The following is a 9,927-nucleotide window of genomic DNA, read 5'->3' on the forward strand; positions in this document are numbered from 1 at the left end:
TTTTAATATTAGTATCTAAATTGATAACGACATTATTTGTAATACCTTTATACTTGGTTCGATCATATGGACTCCGTATAAGACTATTACATTTGGTGTCAAAATGGTTTTAGCTAGACACTATTTAATTTAAGCATTTATACATAGGATTTTAACTTATTTAACTCAAAAAAAATGTTGATAAAAACCAAAAAATTATTAATATGAACGTATGGGGTAATTATTGGATGTTAGATTATGTTTGGAAATGATTTTAACATTGTTTCTACTCAAAACAGGGGAAAAAAATCAATACCAATGATAAAAACGATACCAAAATCACATTCTGTTTTGGAAATTTTGTATTTCATAGCCTAGGTATCAATACCTATACCCTTGGGTAAACTTTGACTAAAATCAGTTTAAAAGTTCACTAAAACCCCTTGCAGTATATATATATTCTTCTCAACACTTAAGACCAATTCAACATATATTAAAATTACATAAAAATATTGCAGTACTTACAACAAAAAGGTTGAGATGATGTATTTTCTTCTTCCTTCACTCCTTAGCCTTCTCTTTCCATTTTTCTTCAATTAGGTCTTCTCCTTTCTTTTCTTTCTCTACAATTTCATATAATACATATAACATTTATATGTTAAAAAAAAAATCACAATCAAGTGACTTTCCTATACTATTTAATAAAAATAAACATGTAACGCCCCTAACCCGTATCCGTTGCCAGAATAGGGTTTCGGAGCATTACTACCACTTGCAAATCACAAAAAAAAAATCACTTAAATACTTATCAATTCAATGCATCAATAAATATATTACCATTCAATCAATGGCTTGGCACTTGCCTAAGCATCAACAACAACACTTGTTAGTGTACTTACACATATTTCATATAAATTCTTATTTTCTCAATATGTCATATTTGAATTTAATACTCGTCTTAACTTACATATTTTCCTTATGTTAACATATAAAAGATAATCTCATATGTACATGTCATGATACATATCATTCTCTTACCGTTTCTTTAATAACATATATCATTCATTTCATTATATCAACATTTCATGCACCATCATTTCCTTATATCTTAGGTATATTTATTTCGGTAATGGTTCGTATTAAACTTAACATAATTTAAATTCCATGTACCTATACTTATTTCATTTATCTATCTTATAAATTATTTCATACAACTATTTTGTACATTTATTTCCATATGACCAATTCCTGTAAACATTTCATGTTACCATTTTGTATAACCAATTCATTTAACCATTTGTTATATTACCTGAATATTAGTTGTTCAACAGATATCTTGCCGTTTCTCTTCCACGATCTTATTTATCTTCGACATGATGCCATAGTGTCTTTCAACTATGGTCTTACTCATTTTCTGTCATATTGCCATGGTATCATTCAACCATGGTCTTATTCATTTCCCCGTCACGTTGCCATGGTATCTTTCAACCATGGTCTTACACATTTCATATCAGGTTGCCATTGTATCTTTCAACCATGGTCTTACACATTTTCTATCAGATAGCACACTCCCGCGAACCTCATTCTTACAGTGGGATTACCAGTCTAGGCTAAATCCCCTGTAATATAAACTCATAGAGTATTGTCGGGATTACCGGTCCGAGCTAAATCCCGCAAGCGACAATTACTCTAATGAGCTTGGATCTGAATTACCAGTCCAGGCTAAATTCAGATCCTAATTCAGATTACCCGTCCGGGCTAAATCCATTTTACACATATTCTTCGGGAGGGCTATATCAAGATAAGATCACCCGTCCGGGCTAGATCCTTTTTACCGTCAATTCATTTTCAGAGATCCATCAAATTTTCCTTCCATTCAATAGGGATTTATTTTCAAGTTATATCGAGTATTTACCAATATTTCATCAATTATCATAAATTGAATATTCAAATCATATTTTCATTACATAACCACATATTTCAAGTATTTAAAATACAATTCAAGTTACACAAACTTACCTCATTGATTGTTCGTGTTTATAATTTCATTATTCTGATATATTTTCTTTTCCATGATCAAGTCTCGTATTTGTGTCGTCCGGATCTTTATAAATAAATTTGATCATCATTTTCATTCATTTCATATTCTAATGCATTTAATTAATGCTCCAGGCAAAAATTACCATCTTGCCCCTAAACTTTTAATTAATGACGATTTCATCCTTAGGGTCAAGAAAATAAAATTCTTACAATTTAATCATTATTTCCAGCTATTATTATCATACATATCAATAACAGTCCATGAATTCTATAAAATATCAAAATTTTTCACAATTTCAACACTTTTCAATTTAATCCCTAAAACATGTTTTCCCCCGATCTTGAACTGAATTGATAATTTCGTTAAATTTTGTAATTTAAATAATAAAATAATCTATTTCATGCAATTTAGTCATTTCTGACATTTTTACAAAATTGCCCATAAAGTTTTACTTTTATTCAATTTAGTCCCTAAGCCTAAAACATGCAAATTAGCCATGCTAGATGAATATTCATACATATTTTCCCCCTCCTCCTCTCCATTCCACATCCTTAATTTATATAACATGCAACAAGTAACATTATCAATAATTTCACTATTTACTTATATGTACATTCAAAACTGTCCATTTGCGTCATAGTCACTAAATTATTTATATATTAAGCTACAGAACTCAAAATTAAGATCCGTTAATTTTTACTGAACCTAGACTCACATTTCTTCTTACCATAAAATTTTCAGAATTTTTTGTTTATCCAATTAGTACAGTTTATTCATTAAAGTCTCTCCTGTTTTGCTATTTGACAGTTTTGACCACTCTTCACTAAAGTTTAATTATCTCTTTAAAAAGAAATCAAATGATGTTATAATTTGTTTCTTATAAAAATAGACTCATTAAGGAATTTAACCATATAAATTATGTAACAAAATTATTTTTTTATAATTTTTAGTGATTTTTCCAAGTCAGAACAAGGGATCTTGAAATCATTCTGAACCAGTCTCACAAAAATATAAATGTCTCAGAATATAGAATTACTTTACTTTCTCTATTTATTTTATATAAAAATAGACTCAATAAGCTTTAATTCCATATCACCCTTAGCTTCTAATTCAATTTATATCATTTTTGGTGATTTTTCAAAGTTAGCCTATTACTACTGTCTAAAACTACTTTAGTGCAACATATTGATTACCAAGTTTATAACACTCCTATTTCCATTTTCTACCATATTTCCCATTATTTTCTCTCATTTCCTTTCACTAATATATCAAAAACATGGAACCATATAAAAGAAAACTCTACATTAACATCAATTCCATGCTTTTTCAACAATATTAGACTTAAAAATATATTGAAATCTTAATGTTCTTACCTTTTCTTATTAACTTCAATCTTTAACTTGATTTTTCTCTCCTCCAGCTTCTATTTCTTGAATCCAACTTGATATTCTTGCTCCCCATCATCTCCTTGCTATCTTTCTCTCTTGATGGCTATGGAAATTCTTTCAATTTTAGGTGAGAATAATGAATTTTTGGTGAAAGGACTAAATTGTAAAGAAAAAAACTTCTTTTCTTCTTACTCTTTCTCACGTTGGTTTGCATGGAAAGGAAAGATGATGAAAATTCTTCATCTTTCTTTCCTTATATACTAAATAAATAATAAAATAATATTAAATATCTCATAAAATATTAATAAAATAATATTTATTTAATTAATTAATTTAAAATATCATCAACATAATCATTACATTCTAGAATTCTCTCTCTTACTAATTGACCATTTTGCCCTTCATGATCTTTTAGAATTCCATCATTGAGTCATCATTTAATTTGATAAAATTACAATTTAGTCCCTCATAGTTCTTACTTATTCAATTTGGTCCTAATTTATCCATTTTCCTTAGTTTCTAGATCATTTTACCCTTAAAATATTTACACTTTAACCCCTTAAGTCTTGAGTATTTACTCTTAGGCAACAAAAATTTTCTGACTTTTACAATTTAGTCATTTCCTGAATCAAGATATCATAATTTACTTCCCAATGTTGCCATAACTCAAAAATTCCCTTTTCATTACTTTATTTCCTTATTTTATTATATCAAGAATAATATATTACTGTAAAGATTTTCGAGGTATTACAAAACATGTATGGTATGACTTTCCAAAAATTTAATGGCACATTATTTACGTAATTATTTGATTGGGGCCCGTCTAGTAGAAGGAGTAGATGTCATAGCAGGTGCAGTCCCCGCTACTCGTTGCAAGGCATCGGCTATAACTCTCAGTAAATGGGATTCATCTCTGTCTCTAACATTTTCCCGTTCTATATTAGGAGGTTGATTACTTAATAAATTTACACTTGGTGTAGATGATTCTGTTTCATCTAATTCTCTATCTCCAGTGTACATTTCTTAATCTACATTGTCCATATGTTCATCTGACATTTTAACTATAAAACAAAACAAATAATTATATCAGCATCCAAATCCCCACTCAGTTTCGACTCAACAGTGGTATGTACCTCTAGACTCATTTACGAGCTCGATTTAGTCCGAGAATCGGCTAAACCTAAATAGCTCTTATACTAATAATTGTAACACCCCTTAACCCTAAACTGTTACTGAAACAGGGTTACGAAGTATTACCAGACCTTTCAGACATATTACAAACATTATACAAATAAATAACATATAAATTGTAAAACATTCATAATATCCCTTTTAAGGACCCTCGAGGCCCAAAATACGTGTTAGTGATTCGGAACAAATTCGAGTGCTCAAGAAATTTTTCTCAAGTATAGGGCTTACACGTTCGTGTAGACCAGGCCATGTGGACTCAATATAACCCCTTTTTAATCATCTAGCCAACCCTGCAAACTTAAAACGTACCCAATTCAAACCAATATCACAACCAATACAATTTTATATACAATTGCACTTGAATCAAATCAAAACATCAAACTTTTAATTTACTCAAGGTATAATCATAAGAATTTTACATATAATATTTAAACTAATTTAGTTAATTTCATTAATTTCCATTTTTAAACTTTATATCAAAAGTACCATTTCATAGTCTTACCATTTCACATAACCATTCAAACACATCATTCACTACCAATTCCAAAATGACTCATACATAACCTAGGTACATGTCACTTTTACTGTAACACTCCTTACCCGAGACTGTTTCCAGAATCGAGCACGAGGCATTACTAAACTTATTCTATCCCTTAAATAGGTTTAAATTGTTTATTTAAGCATTTCAGAATGTGCTGCCATTCTGCGTCGTAGTCGCCTAAAAATTCATATCTTGAGTTCCGAAACTCGAAATTAAGATCCGTAAATTTTTCCTGAAACTAGACTCATATATCTATCTACTAATTTTTTTCATAGATTTTTTACTTGGCCAATTAGTACAGTTTATTAGTTAAAGTTTCCCCTGTTTCAAAACTCGACTGCACTAACCTCTTGTTATTATGAACCATGTTTCTTCCTGTACAAAATTCATATCACTAAGCCGTTTGTTTCTCTTAAAACTAGACTCAACAAGGATTATAACCATATAAATTATACCTTATAATTAGTTTTGTACAATTTATGGTGAATTTCCAAAGTTGAAACAGGGGTTCCAGAAATTGCTCTGACCCTGTTTCACTAAAACTCAGATATATCATGAAATATAATACCTTTACCTATTTTTCTTATTCCATAAGAAAATAGACATAATAAGCTTTAATTTCATATATTATTCATCTTCAAACTATGTTTATAAAATTTTTAGTGATTTTTCAAAGTTATGTCATTGCTGTTACTTGAATCTGTTTTTAGGTTACTTTCACATTTTCATAATTTTCATGTGATAATCACCATTCAATCATACATATTAATAAACATGCATATCATCGGCCATTTTATTAGCTAATCACTAGCAAGTATTTACACATCATTCATTGTTCATATTATACCAAAAGTGGCTAAGTTTCTATACATGCCATACACAAAACAAAACGTCTAATTATACCGAGTTATTTCTTTGATAGTGTGATTGGCCTCCGACGTTTCCTTCGATCCCCGAGTGGCTAGATAAGTACTATAAGAAGAAGAAAATAAAGAGATTAAGCACTAGGCTTAGTAAGCTTACAAGCAAATAAATCACAACATTCAACATAATGGATAATTATGCATAATATCATCTAACATCATAAATTTCTTTACTTCTCAATTTCTATCTTCTTCTTTATTCCCTTACCTTCTTTCTTACGACCTTTCCTTTTCATAAGTATAATCTACTTTTCCTTTGCTGTTAATTCACTGTAATTTAACTCGTATCCTGACCCGTTGAACCACTCGGAATACTAAGGATACTAGGGTCGCTTCTCGTCTATCAATATCTCGCCAATGCCATGTCTTTGACATGGACTTACATGAATTATTCTGTCTCCAATGCCATATATAATATGGACTTACATGGCTCAATCCTGTCTCCAAAGCCATATTTCTAATATGGACTTACATGGCTCATTTCGTTCGTCTCTGTCAACCCTAATATCCTAACATTCCTAGGGTTCAACCGGCTTTCTAACACTTTTCCTCTGTCACTTCACCTTAAATTCGACTTTAAATATTTTCATAACATAAATATATAAATGCTGAAATTGACAATAATAATGTAAAATAAAAGAATATTGCATTTATTTACTGTAAACTTACCTCGATACAAAATGTGACTAAACTTTACAATTTAGTCCTTTACTTTTCTTTTCCCGATCTACTCTAATTTCGCTCTTCTTGATCTATAATAGCAAATTTAGCTTATTTAATATCAACATTTATCAAAACAACCCTTTACTCAAACTTTGGCAAAATTACATTTTGCCCTAAACTTTCACATATTTGCACTTTTGCCCCAAGGCTCGTAAATTAAACTTCATCCTATTTTCTTATGTTTTATGACATTCTGATCATTTTTCCTTCTATGGCAACATCAAATTCACACACTAACATGTACTTATGACTATTAGGTATTTTACCGATTAAGCCTTTTACTCGTTTTCACTTAAAACCAAGTAGCACAAGTTGTCTAACATAATTTAAAACCTCATATTCCATCATAAAACATCAAAATACACAAATATCACCTATGGGTATTTTTCCAAATTTGATTCCTAACTTAAATTATTGCTAGCATAAGCTTTATTGAGCTAACGGACTTCAAAACGTAAAGATCATTAAAAGCGGGCTTGGAATCACTTACTATGAAGCTTGAAAGTTGAAGAAACCCCAGCTATGGAGAGAGGTAAGGTTCTGCTGGTAACTTGAAGAAGATGATACAATTTTATCATCTTTTCACCTTTTATTAATGTTAATAACCAAATGACCAAAATGCCCTCCTTACTAAACTTTCAAAAATTCCTTTCATGTCCTAATTTTGTCCATGAACTTAAAATTGGTCAAATTACCATTTAAGATCTCCTAATTAATATTCCAAAATAATTTCATACTAAAACTTCTAGAATGCAAGTTTTGCAAATTATTCGATTTAGTCCCTAACCTCAATTTAAGCACTTTATGCATAGAATTTTATCACGAAATTTTCACACAATCATGTAATCATACCATGAACCTCAAAATAATAATAAAATATATATATATATTTTTTTTTACCCTGAATTTGTGGTTTCGCAACCACTGTTCCGTTTAGGCCCTATTTCGGAATGTTACATTTACCAAAAGAAATATACATCACCAAAGTTTTCTGAGATCGGGATTGGCTTTGGATGCTGGATCGGAACGTTTGACTTCAACTAATTTGGGCACAGAAAACAACCGTACGCTGAGTATGGATATACTCAGTAGTATTACAATAATTCAAATTACTTGATATAACATACAAATCATGCTTATTAAAATTGACAAATCAACAAAATATACTTATTCATTACATAACAACCATAGCCATTTTAAATAGCTTTTCTTTACTCATTTCATTCATCAATAGACTATTGTCTATTCGTGAACAATGATTCATACTATGCATTTTCATAATCTCATTTCATTGATTCATCAATCATTCCCTGAACCTTTGGTTCATTCATTCATTCTTATTTCTCAATTTCAATTTCTTATTTCATTTACTTTCATTCAATTTTACCATTTCATTCGTTACCCCTATTAACAAGACGCAGACTTTGGCATATACACGGATCCAACCAAACACTCTGGTATGGCACTTAGTATAATACCCTAAAAATTTTTACAGTAAGATATTATCTTTGATATAGTAAAATAAGGAAATAAATTGACAAAAAGGGAAATTTTGAGTTAAGTCAATATTGAGAAGTATATTATGATATATTAATTCAAGAAAGGACTAAATTGTAATAGTGAGAAAAGTTTTGTTGCACAAGAGTAAATATTCATAATTTGAGGGGTTAAAGTATAAATATGAAAAAGTTGAAGGACCAATAGTGTAAATAATTTAAGAGTGGAATGATCTAGAAACTAAGGAAAATGGATGAATTAGGACCAAATTGAATAGATAAAGAACTATGAGGGACTAAATTGCAATTTTACCAAATTAAATGATGACTCAAGGATGGAATTTTAAAAGATAATGAAGGGCAAAATGGTTAACTGGAAGAGAGAGAAATCTAGAAAGTAATAATGATGCTAGAGATATTTTGATATTTTATAATTATTTAATTAGATAAATATTATTTTATTAATACTTTAATAGATATTTTATTATTATTTTATTAGTATATAAAGAAAGAAAGATGAGAAATTCTCATCCATATTTTCCCATGCACTAACGTGAGAGAAAGAGAGGAAGAAAGAAAGTTTTGCTTTCTTTACAATTTGGTCATTTTACCAAAAATTCACCATTTTCACCCAAAAATCAAATGAATTTCCATAGCTACTAAGAGACAAAAATGTTAAGGAGAGCATGAGGAGTTAGAATATCAAGTTGGATTCAAGAAATAGAAGCTGGAGGAGAGAGAAAATCAAGTTAAAGATTAGTATCAATTGAACAAGGTAAGTATATCAAGATTTCAATATGTTTTTAAGTTTGTTATTATTGACAAAGCATGGAAATAATGTTATAGTAGAGTTTTCTTACATAAGGTCCTATGTTTTTGATATGTTAGTGAAGAGAAAATAAGAGAAAGTGATGAGAAATTGTGTAGAAAAAGAAAATAAGGGTGTTATAACATGGTAATTAATAGCTTGCACAAAAACAGTTTGGACGGCAGCAGTAGACTAACTTTGAAAAATCACCATAAATTTTAGAAGTCGAATTAGAAGATGAAAAAAATATGGAATTAAAGATTATTGAGTATAGTTTTTCATAGAAGAAATATTGTAAGCAATGGATTTTTAAATTTTGAGATATAATGAATTTTGTGAGATAAGGTCAGAATGAATTCGGGTTCCCCTATTCTGAATTTGAAAAATCATAAAAATTTGAATAAAAATAATTAGGGGCTTAAATTTTATATTTATAAAATCTTGAATGGGTCTATTTTTAAGAGAAACAAACAAGAACATCATTTGAATCCTGTATGAGGAGATAATTAATTTTTGGTGAAGAGGGGTCGAATCATGGACAACAGAATAGGGGTAACTTTAAAGAATAAACTGTACTTATTGGCTAAACCAAAAATTCTGAAATTTTTATGGTAAGAATATATATGATTCTAGATTCAGGGAAAATTATTGGATATTAATTTGGAGTTCTATATATCCAGATATAAATAATTTAGTGACTATGATGAGATAGACGACTTGAATATTCATAAAAGTAAATAATAAAAATTATGGATAATGTTACTTACAGTGTGTTATCTACATTAAGGATGTGGAATGGAGAGGAGGAGGAGGAAAATATGTATGAATATTCATCTA

The sequence above is a fragment of the Gossypium arboreum genome, chromosome 11 (genome assembly GCF_025698485.1).
Source record: "Gossypium arboreum isolate Shixiya-1 chromosome 11, ASM2569848v2, whole genome shotgun sequence".
Taxonomy (NCBI): domain Eukaryota; kingdom Viridiplantae; phylum Streptophyta; class Magnoliopsida; order Malvales; family Malvaceae; genus Gossypium; species Gossypium arboreum.